A 5,000-nucleotide genomic window follows, 5' to 3' on the forward strand; every position below is an offset into this window, starting at 1 on the left:
CATTCTTAGCACTGAATAGAAAAAGGCAACAATACACAAGAGGAGCTGAGTTCTCCTCTCAGCTACACTTCGTGGTTCTATCCGTTTCTCTACAAGCGGTTTCACGTCCTTTTGAACTCTCTCTTCAAAGTACTTTGCAACTTTCCCTCACGGTACTTGTTTGCTATCGATATTACCATCGTATTTAGTCTTAGGAGGAGTTTACCTCCTAATTTGGATTGCACTCTCAAGCAATCTGACTCTATCCGCGACTAAAGCCAGTAATCGATATTCCATTAACCAAGATCTGCCACCGGCCTAGAACCGTCTCTGGGAAGAGGGCCCTTGTCAGAGGGACTTGCAGATTTAGTTGAAATAATCGTGACTCTAACCATTACGCAGCACCGCTTTCCACCTTTCAATGGAAAACCTTTGCGCCGGACTCATCCCTTTTCACTCGCCGTTACTCAGGGAATCTCATTTGATTTCTTTTCCTCCGCTGAATTATATGCTTAAATTCGGCGGGTAACCTCACCTGATCTGAGATCAAAAATATTGATTAAGTTGATTAATGTTTATTTGTGTTGTTTGCAAGCAAGCAACGTAAATCTACTTTAATGTTTGCACAAATTTTGCCTTTGCATTACTTCTTAGGTCTGCTTTAACAGAATGAAATAGCTACTATTTGTACGATTTATACAAGTGCAAGAAGATTCATCAGTTAACAGGTTAGTTGATCACCATAGTTATCTGCAATACGACTTTAGCGTCGTCAGATAGGCGACTAACCTTAGAATCTCATGCTAGTATCTATTCATATATACTGCTTGCAGAGATGAAATATGCATTGTACACAAAATTTATCATGTGAAACAAGTAGATTTGAGATTCTCCTTACTAAATTGCAACGAATTGCAATTAAGAAAAGGAATAAAACATCAAGATTCATGCATATAAATATACAATCCTCTCAAAACAATGCATATATGGTAGTATGCAAGTGTTTTGTTGATTATTTTACATCTCAACTCTCAGACAGATGTGACCTCGGAAAAGACCCGAAAGCCGCAATGTGCGTTGGAAGCTCAAGTGCTCGGCGTGTCCTGCAATTCGCACCGATTATCGTAGCTAGCTACGTTCTTCATCGATTGGTAATTCGAGTGATCCACCGCTTGAAGATGTATCTTTGCCACCGTGGGACTTTTAATAAGTATCCTAAATCTGCATTGAGAGGGTTTGAAAACAATTGTATGCAGTTTATAAAAACCATAGTTGTCTTTACTTAGTTAGGCGAAGAAGTGTAAACCTTCCTTCTTTAAACCTTGCCGTCAGCATAAGCTGAAGACTTGATCAGGTACCAAGTATGTAGCAAGACAGGCTTTTCATTATAAACTACAATTGTTTTGCAAAAGAAATTATGGCTATCGTTAGATAACCCTCACTCTTTGTTGCATTGGATAATGAAAGATGGATGTATGAATGAACGAATGTAATGCAAATTAGAATCATGTTGCAATGGCTAAATGTTTGCAATAAACATTCACAATTGCGACTCTAATGCAAATACAATTCAATTGCATTCACCATATTAGCATCTACAATATCACTATGCAGAGTGTTTGATTGTTTGAAGGTTGTATTTCTCTTATAATAAGAGGGTAATACGTTAATGATCCTTCCGCAGGTTCACCTACGGAAACCTTGTTACGACTTTTACTTCCTCTAAATGATCAAGTTTGAACATCTTTCCAGCACAATCCGACCACTAGTTTCCCAATGGTCTGGATTGACCAGTCCGAAGTCCTCACTAAATCATTCAATCGGTAGTAGCGACGGGCGGTGTGTACAAAGGGCAGGGACGTAATCAACGCAAGCTAATGACTCACGCTTACTGGGAATTCCTCGTTCATGGGCAATAATTACAATGCCCAATCCCCATCACGAAATGGGTTCAAGCGGTTACCCACTCCTTTCGGAGCAGGAAACAGTATGCACGATGACCACTTCAGTGTAGCACGCGTGCGGCCCCGGACATCTAAGGGCATCACAGACCTGTTATTGCTCTGTTTCGTGCGGCTGCGAGCGCCGCTTGTCCCTCTAAGAAGTCCTTACAGTGCTACAGCATCCTTACCCTAGCCAATTCTGTAGGCTAATAGCAGCAGAGCCCTCAACAGCCGAAACCATCAAGAGATACTACCACCCACAGGTTGACTAAGGGGGAGTACTGCAGTGTAAACTGCAAGTCTATTTAGTAGGCTAGAGTCTCGTTCGTTATCGGAATTAACCAGACAAATCACTCCACCAACTAAGAACGGCCATGCACCACCACCCACTGAATCAAGAAAGAGCTCTCAATCTGTCAATCCTCTCAGTGTCCGGGCCGGGTGAGTTTTCCCGTGTTGAGTCAAATTAAGCCGCAAGCTCCACTCCTGGTGGTGCCCTTCCGTCAATTCCTTTAAGTTTCAGCTTTGCAACCATACTTCCCCCGGAACCCAAAAACTTTGGTTTCCCGGAAGCTTCCATTCGAGTCATGAAATTAGTTACTCAGAATGATCGCTGGTTGGCATCGTTTATGGTTAGAACTAGGGCGGTATCTGATCGCCTTCGAACCTCTAACTTTCGTTCTTGATTAATGAAAACATTCTTGGCAAATGCTTTCGCTGTAGTTTGTCTTGCGACGGTCCAAGAATTTCACCTCTAGCGCCGCAATACAAATGCCCCCGTCTGTCCCTCTTAATCATTACCTTGGATTCTTAAGACCAACAAAATAGAACCAAGGTCCTATTCCATTATTCCATGCAAGATCATTCAAGTTAAGGTAGTGGTACGCATCATATAGATGGTTGACCATACCGTTTTTAGGCACCTCTTTCGAGGTTTTGGACGCCTGCTTTGAGCACTCTGATTTTTTCAAGGTAAAAGTCTCGATCGCTTGAATCAACACTCGGTAAAGAGCATTGATAGCAAATATCGAGCAATTTTCTGTCTAAACACTATGAATGTAACCACCAGGAAAGAGGAATGAAGGTTCAAGCAAGCATCCGTAGACACAAGCAAGAAACCTAACATCACCATCTAACCCTTTAATCAGTGGACCCCATAGGTTCGACTGAAATCCAACTACGAGCTTTTTAACCGCAGCAACTTTAATATACGCTATTGGAGCTGGAATTACCGCGGCTGCTGGCACCAGACTTGCCCTCCAATAGATCCTCGTTAAAGGATTTAAATTGTACTCATTCCAATTACGGGGCCTCAATAGAGTCCCGTATTGTTATTTTTCGTCACTACATCCCCGTACTGGGATTGTGTAATTTGCGCGCCTGCTGCCTTCCTTAGATGTGGTAGCCGTTTCTCAGGCTCCCTCTCCGGAATCGAACCCTAATTCCCCGTTACCCGTTACAACCATGGTAGGCGCATAACCTACCATCGACAGTTGATAAGGCAGTTGCTTGAGGGATACATCGTCGGCTCAGAGGCCATACGATTTGCTCAGTTATTCAGAGTCATCACAAGAAATGCAACCGAAGTTGCTAAGATCCCCACTGCTAGTCCTTAGACAGCGACCGAAATCACTGAACAGGGTTCTAGGTGAATAAGAATCATTGGTCTTGTACTAATAAATGCGATCCTTCCGTCAGCAAGCTGAGGTTGGAACACTTGTTCATGTATTAGCTCTAGAATTACCACAGTTATCCATGTAAAAAAGAATATCCGAGGAACCGTAACTGATTTAATGAGCCATTCGCGGTTTCACTTTATAAACAGTATGTACTTAGACATGCATGGCTTAATCTTTGAGACAAGCATATGACTACTGGCAGGATCAACCAGGTAACTTGATGTTTTAGCAAAGTAAAATGCTAAACAAGTTGTTTTTGCAGCTATAAATACGATATCCTCAGCTAACAACCAGCAAGTGGATGTTAACTTTAACGAGGTATCGAGATTTATGTCGTGCATTAAGATGATTCTGCAGAAAACTCTTTAGAATCCATCTTCTTCCACTAAAATGTGCAAGCACATCTAGCAGGAGTAACCATTGCTGGGTACGTTTGCAAGTCAACTAAACAGCATAGTATTATAACCGCTTGATACCAATTTCTTGGATCAATCTGCGGTCTGCTTTGCACAAGCAGAGCTCAATACTAATACTGCTCACTCTGTTGAGTGACTAGTTTGAACATATATGCAAGATATGAAGTCTGATAGCATTAAAGCCCAACTCTCATAGATATTGTCAGTCGTACCAAGGAAGACCTTAGGTCTTGCAGGTACTCTACCTTTGTATAATAGTGTGTGGTGATAAGATGATTGACGATCCAAACCCATTCAGGCCCGTCTCTTCAACCACCAAACATCAACAGAATAACAGGAATAGATGCGTGAACAGCTACAGTCTGGACCATACCACTGCTTGATGCATTGACTTATCCATAACCGTAGACAATCACTTACCTCCCCATCAACTACTGATGGTTGCTTCTCTCAATTCAGCAACTACACTCACCACATATAACACAATAAATCTGGTTGTGATCTAAAACCTCTTTTTCTGAAAATTAGACTAAGTCCGTGTCTATTTTTGACACCCAATAACTTTTGAACCATAAGGTCAATCGCGATCATGTTTTTCGGGGTAATATCCCAGTAGTGCCGACTATCGCATGCGCTTATTAATGACCTAAATTACTAAACGCAAGTGGCCTAAAATCGCGCCAATTCGAACATTCTCATTGCTTTTATGGGCTCAACCATTAAAGGCGATTTCCTCTGGTACCAACAGCACGAACTCGATCAAAATTACGCAATCATTAGTTGACCTAATGCTGATAATGTCCAAAAGATTTGGTACCGTGAATCGACCTCGTTCTTCCGTTATAATGAGTCATCATCGAAAATCCAGGGGTATGCAAAAAATTTAACATGTAATTCAATGGAAAAAGTTAAAGTTCGGTTTTTTCCAGGGGTATGCAAAAATTTTTCAGTTTTAAATCAAAACAAGGTTAACTAGCTAAAAC

At 41.5% G+C, this 5,000-nt stretch overlaps 3 non-coding genes across 3 annotated transcripts in view; all 3 read right to left on the reverse strand.

Annotated features, from left to right (window-relative positions):
* LOC149092586 (large subunit ribosomal RNA) overlaps window positions 1–528 on the reverse strand; it is a 4,168-nt gene extending 3,640 nt beyond the window's left edge. The window contains exon 1 of the ribosomal RNA XR_016200716.1: window positions 1–528. This exon is cut by the window's left edge and continues 3,640 nt beyond it. This is a non-coding gene — a ribosomal RNA (large subunit ribosomal RNA).
* Window positions 529–1,004: 476 nt separating this feature from the next.
* LOC149092587 (5.8S ribosomal RNA) lies at window positions 1,005–1,159 on the reverse strand. Its single transcript, XR_016200779.1, has one exon. It is a non-coding gene; the product is annotated as a 5.8S ribosomal RNA (ribosomal RNA).
* Window positions 1,160–1,646: 487 nt separating this feature from the next.
* LOC149092588 (small subunit ribosomal RNA) lies at window positions 1,647–3,816 on the reverse strand. Its single transcript, XR_016200782.1, has one exon. It is a non-coding gene; the product is annotated as a small subunit ribosomal RNA (ribosomal RNA).
* Between the last annotated feature and the right edge of the window lie 1,184 nt (window positions 3,817–5,000).

Source organism: Tetranychus urticae, unplaced genomic scaffold, assembly GCF_039701765.1.
Source record: "Tetranychus urticae isolate SD_2017Ah unplaced genomic scaffold, NJAU_TeUrti_SD_1.0 Scaffold_7, whole genome shotgun sequence".
NCBI classification, from domain to species: Eukaryota; Metazoa; Arthropoda; class Arachnida; order Trombidiformes; family Tetranychidae; genus Tetranychus; species Tetranychus urticae.